This window comes from Amblyomma americanum, chromosome 5 (assembly GCF_052857255.1).
Source record: "Amblyomma americanum isolate KBUSLIRL-KWMA chromosome 5, ASM5285725v1, whole genome shotgun sequence".
Lineage (NCBI taxonomy): Eukaryota > Metazoa > Arthropoda > Arachnida > Ixodida > Ixodidae > Amblyomma > Amblyomma americanum.
In genome coordinates, this window is record NC_135501.1 from 134,875,301 (window position 1) to 134,895,718 (window position 20,418).

The following is a 20,418-nucleotide window of genomic DNA, read 5'->3' on the forward strand; positions in this document are numbered from 1 at the left end:
GACGGTTCCCATGGAACGACGTAGTTACCAGGCGCCGCGATTGGGCGTTCTTGATGCGAGCTTGCTGCCGATGACTGCTTCGCGTGACGCGCGTCAAGCAACTAACGCGTATACACCTGGCACAGTGGAACCCGATGATCAGTGGGTATGCATATCCGACAGCGGCACACACGGTCAGATGACGCGCTTCTTTTTTTTTTCTTTCTTGTTCCACCGAGCTCACGTCACCAAGCTCGCGGGACCGGGAATGATGAATGACCCCAGAGAAACGGCTGGCGAAGTTGACGAGACGGGCGTCGAAGCAAAATATCTTATTGAGTAGCTGCAGTCGATGTTTACATGGAGTTCAGCTGCTTGTCGCGAGGTCGTGGGTTCGGGCCGGGCCCGCGGCGGCCGCATTTTTGTGGAAGTGGCATGCTCAAAAGTGTTGTTAGTGACACTTTTATGCACAATTTTGAACCTCATCCAGCCGAAATTAATCAGAAGACTTCTAATCTTGGGGCCTTGTAGCCAAGAGAGCAGCTTTGGCCCACGACAATCTATTAATTACAATTTCTATGAAAAACCTCAAGGTTAAGCTTGACACGTGTTCTAAACAGTCAACACAAACCCGTAGAAAGTCAACAGATTGGCGACAAATACTTTTATGAACCTAATTGAAAGTAAACTCGAATGTAATTCAGAACGCTAACGAGTAGTACTACTTGACTCAAATGACAAATATTTCAACAGCACTATAAATCACTATTTACTGCAAAATGATATCTACTAAATACTTGAGAAAATCATGACTGCTTCCACAAAAATCGTAGCTATGTAGGATGTATCTGGTCTACTTTATATCGGTATAGATATACCGTAAATTCAGGTGTACAGGCGGCGGGCTTTAAATGTGTACAATAAAAATGTTGGGATTTGAGGACTGTCCAGTGCAGCGGCCTATGTCGCATTTTGTTTTTCAGTACCATCCAGTATAACATGAAATGCCCAATTGATTGTGTACCGGGCGAGGGATACACACCGAAGGCCGACTAGTAATGGAATTTTTTTCAGTCAAACTTGAGGCCTGCGGGCTATACTCCAGGCGCTGACTGTTTACTAATACTGTGCTGTGACCATGGTACAGTTGAGACTAAGAACAATACTGAAAAATAGAAGCCTCTTCACCCGTACACGAAATACAACGCGCTTTCCGACTGTATACTGAAAATTACGCTATACAGGAGGTATACTGTTCTTCGACTTCACATTGTGCAAACCAAAGTCAACCTAGCTTTAGCGCTGCCTGGTCGAGCTTCCTTTGTGCCATGATATTATACCATCGCCAGAATGTGTATTGCATGTTCGGAAGTACCTTTGCGGTAGTCTATTAGCGTCTTCTATCTGAAGGAACGCAGGACGCAGCGACAACTTGCTTTCTTTTAAGGAGGCAATTATGATTAAAGTTTTCTTGTTGCGTTCGCGCGCAACTTGTTAGAAATCTTATTGCGAACGCTCTTTGTTACGATAGCTGAAGTTGGTACAAAAACGCTTCTTTTATGGCCTGCGGGGACTTGCCCCGCTTCGTCCCCTTCGGTTTGCTTCCCCGCGATGCACCCTTCCTGGTTAGTTACCTTAAAGCGGCTCTGAAACGCCTTCCGAGGAGAGCACATTAACTCATTTAATCCCTGCACTGTGTTGCCATGAAAACCAGAGCCAAATAATACTCTTCTACACACAGCAGACGATCCACAATCACGCGTCAAAGTTGTCAAGCCTTTCCCGGCGACATTTTCATGCTCGCACTCTCCTCCACCCCCCGCATCTGCGTAGACAAGGTGAGAGGTGGCCATTGGTTACATTCTTTCAGACGTCAGGCAGCTACCGTGGCCGCGGCCAATAAGCCGCTTAGCTCCGGCGGGTCGGGAAGCTCCGCTCCCAGAGGGGGGTCGGCGAAGGAGCGCGTATACTTTCCAGCGTGCAAAAAGTGGCGAGAGGAGAGGGAAAGTGCGAAGACGCTGAAATTCAAATTTTAACTACAGGTAACTCGGCTTCAAATAAGCGCATTTAAAAAATCCTTGCTGGACACTATTCGTGAAGCGGCGTGCTTCAATATCCGAGGCATGCCGCAACTTTAATAGAGCCCCCTTCACAGCCCCTTCAAAGGAACAAGGGAGGGTGCCACTGACGGCGTGGTTGCTGCGCGCGTGCGGGAGACCGCTCTCCCTCTTCAGCTCGGGAACTCGACGCGCGCTGACGTGTCGGCGTGGCGCTCCGCTCTCCGCCAGCGAGGCGAGGCATCGCGAAAACGTTTTTCCCGCGAGTTTGTCCCGTCAGGCCTCGGAGCTTCTCCCGTGCCCTAGCGTGGGCGAACATTCGCTCGTAGCCTTCGAGGTGAGTAGGACAGCCTCGATTCCTTCGCGTATTTTGTTGCAGGCTTGGGTTATTGATGTTACAGCAATAAATGCCTTGTTTGTGTGAGCCAGAGTTTGGTTCTTTTTCCTTCCCGCAAAGCAGGGTCCGCCAAGGTCGGCTTGCCCCGCCGCGGTGGCTCAGTGGTTAGGGCGCTCGACTACTGATCCGGAGTTCCCGGGTTCGAACCCGACCGCGGCGGCTGCGTCTTTATGGAGGAAAAACGCTAAGGCGCCCGTGTGCTGTGCGATGTCAGTGCACGTTAAAGATCCCCAGGTGGTCGAAATTATTCCGGAGCCCTCCACTACGGACCTATTTGTTCCTCTCTTCTTTCACTCCGTCCTTTATCCCTTCCCTTACGGCGCGGTTCAGGTGTGCAACGATATAAGAGACAGATACTGCGCCATTTCCTTTCCACCAAAAACCAATTATTATTATTATTATGGTCGGCGTGCACTCGGTAGTGATCGCGATCACGGGTTGGGGACGGTGGTTTTTGAACTGTGTCAGCCGCAGTTAGGCGGGGTGGACCTGTTTACCCCAAATAAAACCCCACAGGTATTCGCCAGACATTCAGGACAATGCCATATTACATTGTGCGCTTTGTTTAACCCCTTCTTCCTTACCTGGAGGAATTGAGATACCGTAAATGTAAACAGGCTGTCATGATATGGGACGGCGACAACCAGGCGCTTCCAACATCACTTGTTCTCGTAAAAACAAACGCAAGAAAATCATTCCGGTTAATTCCGCCAAGAAAACGAACGACATTCTCATGACACGACCTTACTTTCAGGCATGTCTGGCGGCTTGCAAATGTTTCCCCCACAGACCATACCCAAAGAGCATTCTTTCGTAAGTGGGCGGGAGTTTCTCAGTATAAACAGTTCCAACCGTGTACCCAACGCCCTTCACAGGTGCCAGATTACCCAATTGCTATTTCTTCGTCTAGAGCACAGGGGGGGGGGGGGGGGGGGGGGGGGGAATGTGTGCAAGCAGATAACATCTTGTTTTTAAGTCGTCAGCGTCTCTCTCCCCATTAAATGTCGATCAAGTTAAGCAACTTGTTTAGCGCAGTCAGTGTTGTGAGCCTATCGGCGTAGTTTCAGTGTGCCCTCTATTTAAGAGCGCGCCGTTATTGGAAATCGAATCTGTGACCAAAACGTTATACTTGAGACTAAAAAACCAAAAAGACACAAACACAAGGAACAATATAGCCGGTGAAAATTTAGCCCCTGTTTTATCGGTAACTGAGCCAGTGCGTGCTGTTCCCCTGTTCTTCATGGCTGAGAAAGAAATAAGAAAACAATAATGAAAAAACAGCCAATGGCTATTTTTCTATCTGCACAGGGCAACAGTGTGTTGAGACTTTTTCGCTCTACCAAGATGGGTTATAGACTGCACCTTGAGCGTCGCGCAAAACACCACAATAATTCGACCGAAACCTTATCGTGCTCAAGAGGAAGAACCGTTCTCCGCAAAGGCCTCGCGCCCAACGTTCCTCGCACACGTTATTTTCCAAAGACCATAAGCACTGCACAATAGGTCGAGATTACCGAAGGCGGTATGAGTGGCTAATGAGTTAACAACAAATGCTCAGAGCTTCGCATGCAGGCCGTTCGAACCATACAGGAAATGTCTGAACGAGCGTGTTGCGATAGAACTTCGCTCCTGCGATACCCTTGTGCTTTCCACTGGACTAGGAAATACTCGTTAAGGTCCTGAAAGCCCGCTAACATTTTCAGACGCGATAGGACTGCCATAGCCATCCTTATTAGCCAAGTTAGGTACACTGCAAAACAATAGCCTCCTTCACTAAAATACACTCAGCGCCCTCCTGAGCAGGCCGCGACCCCCCTATGCAAATACTGTTATCTCCTAATCTTGTTCCCACGGGACAGCCGCGACGACTCCGTTCTCGTGGTATTTACAGTGCTTGACTAGCAAACCAATGGGATCCACCATTTCATGCCCAAACTCGGCCACCAGGGCGAGTGTCATCGAAAATTATGGCATTTCTCGTACGTGCGTAGCAGTGTTGGCGCCTGTTAAAGCTCACACGTTTGGTTTCGAATACACAGATAACAGTACTTGAGCTTCCGTTCGATTTACTGGGAAACGTAGTTTCACAGAGTGCTTTGTAGTGGCCGCAAGCGCACAAATCATGAATCATGCCTGCGTTAGCAGGACACGGAAGTTGATGCTGTGCAATGAACGCAAGCGAAATCCTATAAAGGGAGACCTCGGCTATTATTGCAGACAGTACCAGTCTCCATGCATGTGCGTGCTACTACTTTGTTAGTAAACGGCGCACAACTTGCGCCGCAGGAGAAAGAAAAGGACGTCAGGTCCGCCGGGCTTGCCCGCTATCTCCTTATTAGTACACCAGTGAGCGCATCCCTTCCGCCTTCTCGCCCTCTGACTCTACGCGTAATAACCCTCCCCCTGTTTGCGAAGCCGGCGTGAAAACACGGCGCGTATGTGGGTCAAGGCCCCGGGGCCAGAACGTCGATGATCGAAGCCGCGGCTTTCGTTACACGGCTCGGGCTGCCGGCGACGGAGCCGAGCGCCACGGAATCGACAGTCTCTCCCTCTTTCCGGCGACGGCAGCTACGCGTCGCCGCGCCCTATTACCGGCTATCACAGGGTGCGTGCCAGACTGCGATAGCTCTGTGCCACTGGGCGCTTTGTTTTTTTTTTCTTTTGTATGACTACGTGTGGCTTTTGTGGCGCCGACATTGGCCTCGTTGTATGCCGACGGCGCGACGCACTCGGCTAAGTGCAGACCACGCTTAAGTTGAGTGAAGAAAAGATTTATGGCGAATCAGCCCGAGGAGTGCGGCAACAGCAGAAATAAGATAACTGGGCAAGTCCACAGATAGTGGTCCTAACAAGGAAAGGTACTACGTCGGATAAAATAATTAAGTGCAGAAAGCACATGGGTGGACCTTTCCCCCGAAGCCAAAGGTGTAACCAGAGAAGAGAGACATTGAAAGACTGACGGGCCCGCCGGCTATTAGTTGCGCTTAAAATGGTGATGCAGGTATCAGAGGTAAGTAAACACGAAAAATTACTAATTGCTATTACGCCTGCTTTCATCAAACGCAATTCGGGAGGTGGCTAGTTTTATGCCATTACCTTCTTTCTGTCAGAACTTCTTCTGAACTATTAACTAAGTAAATACAATGGGTTTAAAAAACCCCGAATCGTTTAAGATGTGAAATGCTTATTTGTTTTCTTTAATTAAGAACACTTGGCACACGAATATCACCAATGTTTTGGCGTGCTTAATTATACGAGCGTACATTCGGGCTCTTTAGCTGCAGAGAATGCCGACAACCAGGCCGGTACACACTGGGTCGCCTCTTTCAACAAGGGCTGAAAGCGCTACGGGCTAGCGGCCGCACAGGCTCGTTTAATTTCGTGCGCGAAAACTGGTCGAACAGAGGCTGCCAAAAAGAGATTTCCGTTGCGATGACTCACTGGTACCGAATTCAAGAGTGCATAAAAACTTGACGAAGTACTCCACACTAAGCCAGGCACGCTGTTGGCTTATTTCATTTCCTCGCTTGTTATGACGGGGAAAGCGTGAGCGCCTATGGTTACACGAAAGCAAACAAAATGGAAGTGCCCTTGAAATTTGACATGCGTTCAACAAGCCCGTTTGTAACTTCAAATTAAAGTCAGCACGAGTCTAACTGACGTTTCGAACTGTCGAAAGAGCTTCGAGCACTCACCCCGAGTCCACTGTTCATGTTCATCTCCAGGCTGACCTCCACGCCATCTTCTGTGCACCAACCTGCAAAAGAAAAGCAGTTAATACGCACGATAAAGTGTCAAGAATATATCTTAAATGTTTTTTGCCTTCGCATGAGGCGATGCCCTCCGCCCACCCCCACCTCCGCAAGTGGGGGTTCCTTTAGCAAGCCCATAAGCTACTGACCTAGCTCACATGATCACAGAGGGCACATTCTTATTGACCAATAGACTATCACAAGAAATCCTAATTCTCAATGTTCAACAGATAACCACGTAAGCTCAGAGTGGTGGCGTCACTGAGCTCCCTGGCGCGACAAATTCTACGACCACCATGGCGGCAATGTCAACGCAGACTTCCAAATTTTCTCAAATAGATTTATTTCTCTGAAAATAACAGTGCTTCAAGCGCCACGCGCCAGGATCTGTAAATCCAGCCTTCAGTTTTTTTCACGGTTGTTCTTGGGCTGTGATTGATATCTACAAAAGCAAGCATGAACCTCCATGAACAATTGTGTACACAGCGCAGTTACAGCGCAGTGCTAGGAAGAAGGTACAGGGATGGCCAAATGTTCTAAGGCCAAATGGTCTGCTTTTCATTCATATATTCTGGCACTTAAGATGCTGATAAAGCTATAAAGGTTCTCAGTGGTTAGAACGATGCTTCTTCTACCCTGTGCAGACATTTTGAGCTTCAAGAGTATAGTAACCGCCCGACAATACTGCTGAAAAGCAGACCCTCTGGCCTGAGAACTTTTGACCGACCCTGTACATATATAACCTTCCCTGCTTGTTGCTGAATAAAATTATTTTACCCGAAACTACATTCTCATAGGGGTCAGAAAGGCGAGGGCAGCGTGGCTCCCAAGCAGCACTGTCCACCCCGTGTGTATGGCCAGTACACTATAGAGACATTCTGACTAAGCCGACTTCCCGCTAAGAGGCGACACACAAAGTACCTCATGGATTCCTCAGTGCCATTTCTCGTCTTCTGTCCTGGAGCTCATCTGCCACACTATGGGTCAACTCGCCTATCCCAGCCCTACTCTGATGTCTTCCATAAGCGCGTCTAAATGATCGCAAGACTCGTCCTATGGAGATATCAGCGCATGAAACCCCAGGTCACGTGTGGTATTCATTCTGCGCATCGCCGGCGCAACTCGATTGCCTACCAGGCGGTGAAGTGACGTCGACGTGCCGGAGGTGACCTTTGTGCCAGCGTACAGCTGCGACCGCTTCTGTCCCGCGAAGGTTCGTTGGATTACGACCGCGTGGGTCTCCAGCGTCACCGAGGGCGCACCCTTTCCGTGGAACACAAGTATACTGCGTGGCAGCGTCTTCCATGCACGACATCATGTTGGATTGGACTGGATTGGATCTGTGGCCTTGCCATTTAGCTGCTGCTGATCCTCCGTACCGTCGTCGGCGTCTTCTTCTAATGTTGTTGTTGTTGTTGTTGCCTCCGGAGCAATAACAGATACCCACGGTGGGGGATTGGCCAGAGTTTGGTGCCGGTCCAAACAGGGGAAAAATTCATCCAGAATTTTTTCTAACGGTTCATAAATAAAAACTAAGAAATCCGAGAAGGTAAATAACAAGTTTTGAGAGATTTTGAGGAGGATAGAATGAAAATCATGCAAACAAAGAGGTGAGGCTTCAAATAAGTAATTTTAACAGTAAGAAAAATATAATTACAAATTTTGAGACAAAACAAAAGGAAAACAACTCTCAACACAGAAATATCCCGGTCTCGATGACATACCTGTGAAGAAGCTCACACACCAGATTTTCAGGGCACGCCATTTGACAGTTGCACCGAAGGATAGAAAGTCGGTAATAGTAAACGGCAGCCCTAATCGAGCGAGGGGAATTTTCAAATACTTAATTCTCTGCCGAGCAAACAGCCGGCAGGAGTGGATGAAATGATTTAAGGATTTAACGTATCCGCATGACGTACATAGATTCTACGGCGTGTACCCAGAACGGCATAAATAAACATTGAGACGAGGAATTCTGCAGCGCAACAGTGTCATGAAAGCCTCACATCACTTTGAAGCACATGAACGAATGATTCATGGGAATTTTGATTGTTCGTAGTCCGCTGTAGCAAGGATGGGCTCATGGCTCAGGTTCTGATGTAGTAGGAAACGTTCAAAATGGGACACAGTCCTAAGCGGAACGCTTCATCTCGTCGTTCTCCAAGGCGCCTAGTGGCCGATACCTGCACTCGGCGATCGATCGACAATCTGGAGGCGTAGAAAGGCTGATCAACTGGATAGGATCCGCAAGAGCTGGCGCCGTCGTAAGCAAAACTGGGACAGCGTCGCCACGAGCTGACCCCCCGCTGTGTGTTGGGATTGAAGGACTATAGACACCAAATTTTTGATTGCGTGTTGTCTTCTTTCAAAAGATGCGTTAGAGGTTTGTAAACGTATATCCCCCCCCCCCCCCCCCCCCCCCCCCCCGCCCCGTTGGATTCGACTACGACCACTACATAATTTTTACGTGAACCTCTTTTTGACGATGTTTCGGTTCCAGTCTCATCAGCCGAATGATGGCTGTGACGTGTAGTTGGTGTTTAGTTCCCGTGAGCGATAAAAAAAAACGATTATATAATTGCTGCTACGTCGTTTTTTTTTTGCCATTCCAAATCTCGAAGCAGGCTGGCTTAAGTGTTCTGGTGAATTATAACTACGTATCAGCGATGATATTTCAGTTGTTTTGTTTGTGCCTCACGATACCTAAACATCAACTACACGACACAGCCGTCGTTCGGCTGATGAAATCGAAAGCGAGACAGCATGATAGAATAAATTCAGTTATAAATTATTTAGCGGTCGTAGGCGAATACGACCTGGTAAGCCATGCATTCTAACACCTAACGCATCACTTGAAAGAAGAAAACATGCGTCTAAAATCGGGTGTCTATGGTCCTTTAAAGAAAAATATTCCCAACATGTTTACTCTCGTCGTTATGTGAATTTCAGCGACCTCCGTGGTTGTATGAAAGGCTGATGCCAGTCGGAGCTTGTAGCAATATAACTAGGGTGCAGAGACGAGGTATGGAGGGGGGTTAGCAGCACAGGGTAGATTTGCCCAATGCACAGTCGTTCGTCCGTCTAATGAAATAAGCAGAATAGGGGGAGAACCAATCAGCGTCGTTGTGTTTACACTAATCAACGTAGCTCGCCGTGTCTGCTTTCTCACTCTCCTTCCCTCCTCGCCCTCTGCGTTACAACGCCTACAACGCGTAACCAGGAAAAGTGGCCTCAACAGCTGTCGCTGTAAGAACAGTCGCCTGCAGTTGACGGCGCAACGTACGGATTCAGTTTCTTAACGGATGACGCAAACGGCCGCCTTGTAAACACGCTAATGTGCGGTAGTGAATAGGCGCGGTTTTGCATGCTGATAGGGAAGAGGCATCGTGTCATCTTCTCTATCAGTATCCCTAGCCCGTCAGTCCGCCTACTTACCGTCTACCCATATAGACAGCTTCGGACCGGCTTTGCGACCAGCTGGCCCATTTGAGCCGTGTGCAAGACGTCATAATCGGCGCCTTTTCGATGAGCTGCAACTGAAGCTGCTCTCTCCGAACTCCTAAGCATTCCAGAACATGCGGCTAAATCCAATGAGATGATTCTTCGTCGAGTGAAGATGACCTAGCAACACAACGCAGACTATGAAGGAAAAGTGGGCTATTTCACTGGGAGGGGCTTCTAAAAAATAGGCAGACATTTATTGCATACTATTTGCTTTTTGCTGGGCCTCCATGTGATAGGAATTGTCATGGCCCATTTAATCATTGTTTCAGAGCGGCGCATACTAGTTTTTCTTCTCTTATCCGGCGATGAGGGAATCGCAGAGCGGTTTCATCTAAATGTTGGAAAACGATTAGCTTTTAACGCAAGGCGACTTCGCAATAAAGCCTTCAATTCAACTTCACGCTCCGTGAACCGTACGAGACCCAAAAGTGAAGATATGGCACTTTAGTGACATTTTCTGTAATACAGCAAAACGAGTTAAATGACCTCACAAGCGACAAAACACTACTCCGAAACAAATCCAAGAAATAAAAAAAATATTCCTGCTCATCAGCGGGCGCGCGCGTGGGTGTATGCGTATACTTTTGTGTGTTTTTCCGCAGGTATAAGCAGGAAAGCATGATAATAATTGACAGGTAAAACACGATTCTTCTTTTTATTAATCGAGCAAATTTAGAGCACCCTGAAAGCTGGAAAGCCATTTTTAATAGAAACAGAAATCCGCTACAATTTACCGTATCGTACGGTAGCTCCTTGACCCTATAGATCGACTTGTAGATCCCAAATAGTCTGCGCTTTTCTTTTCTCCTCGAACCACATACGCACGGGAAAGCAGTGCGAACGCAATCGGATTACTTTCGCTCGATTACTCTCTTGAACGTTTCCGTTTCGCGGCAAAACATTAAAGCCAGCCAGAAAGACAAACCCTAAACGCATGCACGCAATTAAAAGTATACGACATCCGTGGTTCCTTAAGAAGCTGTACTCATTCCCAAGCCAACCGGAAACAGCGACCACACCAAAAAAAAAAATCAATTCCTCTCCGCGAAACGACCAGGGACTTAACGACGCAGTCACTGAATAAAACATGACTGCAAAAGCGAAAAAAAAAATGAGTAGGAAAAAACCTCGTGAATAAAATACGCTGCACCTCGGCGCCAGGAACGGAACCGAAAACAGATTCACGCAACGATCCGCGTGCTTCGAATGAAGAGGAAACACAGGTCATGGTAGAATGAAAAGGTCGTTGCTAATTAATTAGCGCGAGTTAGGTATCCAGATTAACACGGCATTGCTCTATCCACTTACCAATTTATCCTTCCTGCTTCTTTTTCTTTCCTTAACTGCTTGCTGTATACGCAGTCTAGTTGCAATAGAACGGCCTCCTTGTTCAGTGTAAGCCCCTCGCAAGCACATTTAGCGCCGCACTCTCCATGCATATCTGAGCCCGCATAATTATTTAATTCTGGATGTAACGTTCGCAGCGCTCCATTCGGCGCCTTCGGCGAAAAAAGCAGTGATACGCGTCACTGAACGAGGTACTTTTATACGCCTGTCTTAAAAGGCTCGCGGAGGACACCAGGTCGGTATGACGTCACCGAAGTGCCTAAAATGAGCACCGTTAGGACCTGATGTGAAGTCAGAAGGCGCTCATGACTTTCACTAAGCAAACTAATTGTCATTAGGGGAAAGTGAAGGATTAGTGAAACCGATGAAGGAGTAGTTAGTGTCCTTTCTAGGGTCATACCAGGACAAGGGAAATACTCGCAAAGTGCTTGTTCTTCGTAAAACGAATACAACCATGGAGAACATGTTGCTTGTAGGGCATGTTTGCTCGGGGTGTTTGCACGCTTCGCAAAATGCCGCGTATACGAAGACAAAAGATGCGGAATGAGCGCGGCGAACGCTGGTGCAGCAAATTCAATCCGGACAATTCAATTTCTTGGCGAAGAAGATGCAGCGAAGAGTTTTCGCAAACATTCGACCGCGAGCCATGTTTGAGAATCTAGAACGTGCTGGGTTTTCACACAACGGCGCTGGATGCCTGATTCAACAGGCTTTGAAAACAGCCGAATCTTAAACTTGGTTGTCGCAAGATTGCTTCCGCCCTCGCCTTTGACCGGAATACGAAAGTTGGAATTTGGGCGCCTTCGCGTTTCGCCTCCATCGAAACGGAAAGGCGCCCGTGTGCTGTGCGATGTCAGTGCACGCTAAAGATCTCCATGTTGTTGTTGTTGTTGCCTTAGTGACATATGGCTTATATTACTGCTGAGCCCTCCACTACGGTATACGTTTTTGTTTTTCTTCTTTCATTCGCACCTTCCTACCTTCCCTTACTGCGCGGTTCGGCTGTCCACCAAGTTGTGAGACAGATACTGTGCCATTCTCTTTCCTAAAAAAAAACAATTTTCAGTTTTTTACAGCAAAGTGCCGTGCACGTACACGTCACTATTTCGCGCCAAACCCGCCAAGAACAAGGAAGGGAAAAGTTAATTTGAGTGCCGAGAACCAAAGAAGAAAAAACAGGAAACACGTAAGCTGCAACCAATATAACTCGCTACCTTAAGTAGCGGGACATGAAGGCAAAGCAACAGCATGCCGAGTCAAGTTAGATTTGCATGAGCAAACAGCCCAAAGACAGGCCACAGAGAAACAGGACCTGCGTCACATGGTCCATTCGCTTCGGTCGTCTCTGCTCTCTTTTTCAGGCGCTGAAACTACCCCAGAATGAACACACAACTTCCGCGGACTTTCAGGCGCAGTCATATGCACCGGCACCACCTCCTCCGCTCCGGAACACTTATTACCCTCTTGTGATGCGCCCACACGCCGTAAGATTTGTGCGGCCAGGGTACGAACACATCTTTCACGACGCTAGCCACGTGGCATACAGAAACAGCTCAGGAAGCAGCCTACCGGCACAACACGTACTGCATGATGACGAATGTACTACGACGGCCACAAAGTCGCCCCGGCGCTGAGTCGCAGAGCCCAGTCCCGGAACCATTCCTACCCCTTTCTGCGTCTATTATTGTCTCCCTTCCTCCTTCTCGTCACTTCCTCTCCACTCTTATTCTTGTTTTCCCGCTGTTCTCTCTTTCCATCTGTCTCGCCTCGCCACTTCCTCTCTTCTCTTCCATTTATTCCTTCTAGTTTCCATGGCAACGGCAAGCCGTGACCGCCTTGCTCGAACCACTCATATACAGCGTATGCGTTATATGCACCACACGGACACCGCCACGCGGGGTAAGAAAGAACTAACAACACCACAGGGGGCAGCCCCATAGTAACGCCTGTTTTGGGACGTGCCCTGCAAGCCTGAAGAAGAAGTCAAAGTTATTCAATTTGTGGCGCTGACAGTGTTGTTCCTAGTGGAATGAGACGAGAAAAGGGGGTGATGCACTGGCGTTGGGTTGTGGGCCAGTGAGCGAACAGCTGCAAGAGCCAGCCGTCGGGAATTGTTCGGGTGGGTCGGCGAAAACGAATCAACCGTGCCGGCGAACGTTTCTAGACGCTCGCGGCGTGTCCGACTGAGGGGTGCTGCGTTGTGAAATCGAAGCACTCTCCGAGTCGTTCTTTTTCAGCGTGGCCCTTGAAGTGGGCGTTTATTTCGCTTGCTGAGATAGCTTAGTCGGCAGATCATAAACGGAGGAGAACTGCATCGAAAGAAATGAACTGATTAGGCAGCGTTATCTTTACTTCTTCGCCGAGGTAAGAAAGCAACGGTAACGTTGGGAACTCACCGTTCCGCGTTGAAGCTATGCACAGGTGCCTAAAAAAAGTTTTCGGAACACTGAAATCACGAACAGCCTGAATTTTCTCGCCATGTAGAGGCACAGCCAGGCAATAAGAAATGCATCGGACTGATCACGGAGGAAACTAGGGAGTTGATCTGTCACCTCGCGGGTGCATGCTGAAACTGCGCATAAATTAAGTTTTGTTTTAATGTTTGTGTTCCGAAAACTTTTGTGGAAACCTGTACTTTATTTCATGTTATATGCGAGGTATTTACGTTACGCCACGGGCGCCATTAAGTGGTACAACGTCTAGCTTTGGTGGTGCAAGCCTGAGCGGGCGGCACTAAAACGATTAGATATGCCTGCAGCCTTTCACCGTGTAACAAGCACCCCAATACGGCGGCCGCTATGGCATCTGTGTATACTCTCCATAGACCGTTTCACTGTTTACATCTTGACTGAGTGCGTGCAAGTTGGACTTTGATGCGCATGCGCAGTAGATGCATGTACGAAATTCGCAAATAAGAGCGCTGCTGGCAGAGCCCCGTGGAAATGTGGCTGCTCCCAAAAACGCAAATGTGAAAAGGTCTATTGGCACCCCGCAGTGCCCAGGTGGCGTTGCAATTGTTTCAATGCCTGGGTAAAAATTGCTGCCATAAGCCGCTTGGGCTGCGGCAAACACGAGACATTCTGAACGATTAGAGACGTACGTTTGGTTGATAAGTTTCCTTGCCTAGGGGCCCTCATGGCCTATGCAGCTGACACACGCGACGTGTGGCTTCCACGGAGAGCGGAAATTCATGGCTATAAGCGAAGACAGGCGGCATGGAAAAGAGCTACGGCTACGCAGAAAGAATGTATGTCCGTCTCATTGGGGCTGTCTCTCACAGAGAAGAGATGGGCATGGCAACCTAATTCATCGCCCAGGTTGCTTATAGCTCTCTTTTTCTTTACGTGCTTGTCGCTCTGAAGAAATAAGTGCCGTCGAGAAGATGCTGTCGGCGCGTGAACATTATCCCATAATTCTTTTTATACGCTGAAGAATACTCTCACTGCTGCAAAGATACATTGTGTGTCGCGAATTGTGCTGCACTCTGATGGGTTTTCTTGACGTCCCAGGTGCAGCTTACATTAGGTCAAACAGGAACTGTGCTCTACGAGACTGAGCGCGGATCATAAGCCCACAGTGCGTGGCGTGGAAATTCAATGCTGAGCTCTCTGCTGTTAGATAAAGATTTACATTTTGTGGGCCAAACACACACAGTAGTGTGATCATATACAGGGAAGTGGAAGTAGCGTAGTTCCTACTGTTTCTTAATGTCAAAGGTAGCTCCGCAAACAAGAAGAAAGAGGTTTTAACACGCGTGCAAAAGGTTTTCGGAGCGGTGTCTCAAATCGCCTACCGCCTACTTAGCATTTGAGGAGGGATGCATGGAGGAGTCCTGGTAGTGGTAATAACAGAGTGAAAGTGGTCTTGACTGTGTCGTAAAAGCTATAAGCCTATATTTCCGAGCTCATACCTATGCGCACGGGCCTAGCTATAGTCAAAATTTCCGTAATCCTCGCCGGATAGCCAACTCCACTCCAGGCCTGATCAGAACGATTGCACCGTGTCTGTCCTCTGAGGCATAGAAACTTGCATTGATTAAAAAAGACAGTAATAAAGAAAGGACGGTAATATATAGAAAAATCTTGACTCCAGAAGCACACTTGGAACCTAACGAAAACGAATTCGGCCCAGATTCTTAGGAAATGAATATAATTTCATTCCGTTTGTGTTGGTTCAATGTCCGATTGCTTTCCTTTGTTTTTTTTATTCCTTGGAAGACTGCCCGAAGCCAGTACCGGGAAAATGCGCAGAGTACATCTCGCTTTTCGCGAGCATGGCATGTGTGTACTGGAAAGTAATGTATTCCGCATATGGACGAAATTATTCTCGAGCCCTCCATTACGGCACCTCTTCCTTCTTTTCTTCTTTCACGCCCTCTTTGATGCCTTCCCTTATGGCGTGGTTCAGGTATCCGCCGATATGTGAGACTGATAGTGTGCTATTTTCTTTGTAAAAAAGCCAATTCAATACAATTCTACGGTTTTTTAGAAAAATTAGTGAACCTCTTAGTATCAGTCGCATTAACAGAGCAGAAGTGCTGTCAAGAAATGATATGTTTATGATTTTACGCATTGGTCTCTTAACTCAATACATTTGTTTGTGCAAGAATTAATATTCGTTGCAAACATTACTCTGTCATTGTCCGGTGCCAGATATGCACTCCTGTCAGTCCTCCCACAAGCCATAAAGTGCTTAGGTGCGGCAGGGAATACCTTTGTAAGGCACCAGTAACGACGCGTTATAAACCCAAGCAGGTAAACACAGAACGCATATAAACCCGCAAAATTTAAAACCGAAAAAAATTTCATTAGAATACGAAGCACTCGAGTCCGTGCGCAGAAGCACGGCGCTTTGTGCGCTAAAGGCGTAATGACGTGTATTGTTTGTATCCCCGTACCGAAGAAAACAACTTCACATGCTCCTATAAGCTGGGCGTGGTGGCGCTTCGGCGTGGCTGCTCCCAGTGCCCCACTGCGGCGGACATTTCTGATTACGTTAACGCATGAGCATTCAAAGCACGAATAACACCGAGCGCAGTGATTCATGCTTTGCGTTTTAGCTTGCAACGAAAGGTTGAATACCTGATTCACTGACTTATCGAGTGAGTGATCGATTGATAGATCACTTGGTGAAATGAATAATTTATCGAGTGATCGATCGGTTGATTTACGCGTCGGTTAGTTAACTGATGAATCGATTGATTGATATTCCAGGAGCTTAGCTTATCTATCGCTTGAGTGACCGAACCAATCGTCAAGCAATGAAATAATTAAATGAATAAATGATGCTTTTAGAGAACAATCGAACGATTGATGGATTTTTTTCGTTTAACGAGCCCCAAAATTTCGGCACACGGGTGTTTTGCACTTCTTCGCCAACGAATGCGGCCTTCGTGGGCGAGATCGAACGCGTGCTAAGCAACTGAATGCCAGTGTCATTGGGGCAGTGCGTCTGGCGAACAACATAAGAGACAAAAGAGGAAGGATATTCGCTAAAGTGGGCGCATTCACATGCATGTAGGTAACTTTGTTTACGTTCCCCCAAACTTTTCATTCGGTTAGTCGGCACGAATACTGCACCTGAACGCTTGCCAATAACGGCTATCCTCTTTGCTAACACAGCACCGGGTTAGAAAGAGGGGCGAGGGGGGGGGGGGGAGGGGAATAAGCAGAGAAATGCACTCGAAAGAAAAAAAAAGGAATGGGGACGCTGACGACGCGTTCTCGCTGGAAACGATAATCGAGATATTGGGAGAAGCAGGGCATCGATCGCCTTTTGGCGTGCGACCCCCGTCGTTGTGGGGCACACGCCCTTTCCGGGAATGCTCGCGATCATCTCCAGTGCCTCATCTCCAGGGGGGGGGGGCATGACAAAGAGAACCCGTGTGTATTTTTATTCTTCTCTTTTTTTGGGGGGGAGCTAGGCTACGCTGATGCAAATACTGACACAGGCCGCAGGAATACGACAGACGCGTGCGATGAGAGCACCTGCCGATGAACTTTGGTCAGATCGAAGGGAAGGGTCTATGGGGCGGCGGGGATCCCTGGAACCCCTTCCGCTTCCCTCGATCCCCAAGTGGCCATCCTGGGTCTGACCAAAAGGGGAGGTAACCATTTTGTGCTCCCGTGAGCCTGCGTTGAGCAGCTGAAGTTTTTTGCCTGTTGTTCACTAGGCCGCGTAAAAATAGAAACAGAAATTGAAAATAGGGCGCCAAATAAGGGAAAAAAAAACGAAGAATGAAAGAAGGAAAATGAATAGAGGAAGGAACAAAGAAGGAAGCAAGAAAAAAGAAAGAAATATGAGGTTCTATAGTGCAAAATCAAGGGACAAGAGAGGACACAAAACGAAAGAAAGAGATACAGAAGGATAGAAAGAAAGAAAAGAAAGAGGGAAGAGAGAAAGGCAGGAAGGGAGGAAGGAAGGAAGGAAGGAAGAAAGAAGGAAAAAAGAAAGAGAGAAATAAAGAAAGAAAAAGTTAGAAAGAAAGAATGAATGAAAGAAAGAAAGAAGATACAGGAAAGAGGGAAGCGTTTGCAGGCTAGAGGACACAATCGTGAAGACAGAAACAAGCATTCGGAACCAGGCCAGCATACCTCAAGTTCATGAGGCAGCTCGTAGTTCATGGTCACGAAGTTCATGGTCTCACTTACCAGCTGACTCATGAACTCTATCCCCGTGTCGCTAGTTCCGACAGTATCGAACAGAGGGCGGCAGCTCGTCTGTGCACGTAACCCTCGGCGTACAGAGGATCCATAAAAACCGTTATTGATTCAGGGAACATGGAGGAAAATGGAAGAAAGAGCAGATACCGGTATCTGACTAAGCATGAAAACACAGCGCACTGAGCCCTTCCTCCCCCGGAACACATACATTGATAAAAAAGAGCGCCAAAGAAACAAGCGCTGCGCCACCGAACGTCATTAAACGAGGATACTAAAGCAGAATTATCTTCCCCAGAAAGGCAGAAAGTTAAAAAATATATAAAAACGAGAACGACCACCAGACATCACTGGTGCCCGTATAACAGCCGCTCCTGCCACATAAAGTCTTTCTTTTCCATGAAAGTGATTGTGCCGCGCGGACTGACGTAAACGGACCGATCTACCCTTTCTGATGGACCTTCAGTTCGCTGTGCGATAGCGCCCATGCGCAACTGTGCGAGGGCATTGATAAATTGCATTCACCGGTTCTCCCTTTCTCGCCTCACCGACAGCGATACAACGTTCCGAAATAGTATCGCCATTTTTTTTCTCCTTTTTTTTGCGCAGTGGTGGCGGCGTTTACGATGAGGTGAAGGTGCTAGCGGGCAGAGCTTCCGGGATATTAAAGCCCCCGTGCGTCATACGGCTTGCAGCACGTGGGGGTGAGTGCGTGCGATGGTGGTGCATTGAGAGAAGGGAGGTATTGGAGAGGAGTGCGGTGGAGGAGAGTGCGGCGTTTCTCCCGAAGAGGAAGCAGCGGTCTGAAAGGGTACGCCGCCGCCAAAAACAAACTGACCGACCTGTGCTTACAGTGAGCCGAGGCTGAGGTATGATTTACGGGCAACCATTTCCACGGTGCATCAGGTGCAACGTACCCGGAACCAATGCAAATGCTATGCTTGCACAGAAAGAAAAAAATATATATTTGCGCTCAAATTTCTCAACACAGAAAATGAAAGCAGAGGATTTTGCACATCTTCCAGTATCGTATTTCCGTTCTCGTTTACATACCGGGTGTTTCAGAAACACTTTAGGAAATTTAAAAAAAACAGGCTTTTGGGGGTAAAAATACAGATTTTACGGCAAAATATTACCAGTGTTGGCGGACACCAGAAAACCAGTGAATCGTCTTGAGTAATAAGGTGGTTAACTAACTTTCAATAATTAACTTTAAGTAGTAGATTTATGCGCCTAGTTGAAATTAGAGATTTGTAGCCGGTCGTTAGGAATAGCCATATCAGTTTTTAGGACTTCGAAAACGCGATTGGCTGCATCGTGCGAAAATACATACACTTTCGAAAGCATGCAGGCAAAGCAATCCCCCCAGTGCACGTAACTAGTCGAAAAAGCCAAACTTTGTCGAGCCACAGCCCCAAGGGTAAATGCGTTTTCGAAATTCTAAAAAATGATAAGGATATTACTCACGACCGGCTACAAATCTCTGATTACAACTAGGCGTCTATCTCTACTAGTTAAAAAAGTTAATTAATAAAAGTTAGTTAACCAGTTTACTACTTAAGACGATTCACTGGTTTTCTGGTACCCGCATACACTAGTAGTATTATGCCGCAAGAGCCATATTTTTACCCCAGAAAGCCTCGTTTTGAAATTTTTGAGTGTTCGCTAAAACACCAGGAATTTAAGTGTGCTTTGGGCTTAGAAATTAGTTGGGGTACAGCATTATGCGCCGTTTTATTGGGAGCAGGCATGATTAAGAGCGTTGATTCACGTGTTTTCTTGGATTCACATGTGTTTGAATCGTGCAGCTAGATGACAACAAGCACGACCCTCTGCTAATGCTTGAATGCGCCTGCTTTGAGGAGCTCTTCTATATTATACAATACCTTTGCTTTCGCCTGTGATTGCTGTGAAAACAAATGCGCGATGTGTGAGGCCGTCATTGCAGCATTATCGTCCGTCATGCCTGATGGTCTGCTGACGTCAATCGTGACGGTTCTAATCCAGGTCTCCTGATTACCCACTGAAAAGATGGGCCAACAAGAATGTGCTTCCTGTGATATTGTGGTCTTTGTGGGTATAGCCTATCTGTGCTCAGAAGTGGGCACTGCACAGAGGGTACATACAGTAAGCGTGAGGTTGTGACCGTCAGGGGCTGCCCTTACGTTGCATCCTCATGACCCCAATACTTATTTGCAGGAGTGGGTTTCACATACCCCTCAGCGCCTAAATTTAAAAAATCTGTAAAGCTTAATTTTGATCACCCTGTATGTGAGGAAATTTCTGAAGGAGGCCGTAAATGGCAGAGCCATCACTGTCGCCTCTTCCTTCCAAAATAGACCTAATGGTACATTTCTTTTTTTCTTTTTGCTAAACTGCGTGTCGCCACTCGCATTGCTTCAGGAATGTCTGTAGTGCGCATTTTCACCAAGTTTGTACAGCTGACGTAGTAAGACAGTTAAAGCAGTCCCTGTGTGCAACGTTAGGCTTTTTAAAATCCCTTTAAAAATAACGTTTGCTTGTTTTTTCTTCAAGCGCGTTCCGATTTGCTCGCCAAATAATTCTCTTTTTCTTTTTTCTTTTCCTTTCTAACCGCTACACGCGTGAATAGATGAAAAGGCTGTTCGTTCGCCCCTACATCACGCACTTAAAAGCGCCTGGCTGGCAAGGCCTGTCGTCTCTAAGCGAGTACTCGCTCCTGGCTAAATAGATCTGCCGAGTGA

At 47.5% G+C, this 20,418-nt stretch overlaps 1 protein-coding gene across 6 annotated transcripts in view; it reads right to left on the reverse strand.

Moving 5' to 3' along the window:
- The window catches only part of Calx (sodium/calcium exchanger 3), a 345,062-nt gene that overhangs the window by 169,268 nt on the left and 155,376 nt on the right, over positions 1-20,418 (reverse strand). For all 6 annotated transcript variants that reach the window (XM_077665296.1, XM_077665297.1, XM_077665295.1 and 3 more), the window contains one exon: positions 6,129-6,190. The gene's annotated coding sequence lies outside the window, so the exon portion shown is untranslated. The remainder of the gene's footprint in view (positions 1-6,128; positions 6,191-20,418) is intronic.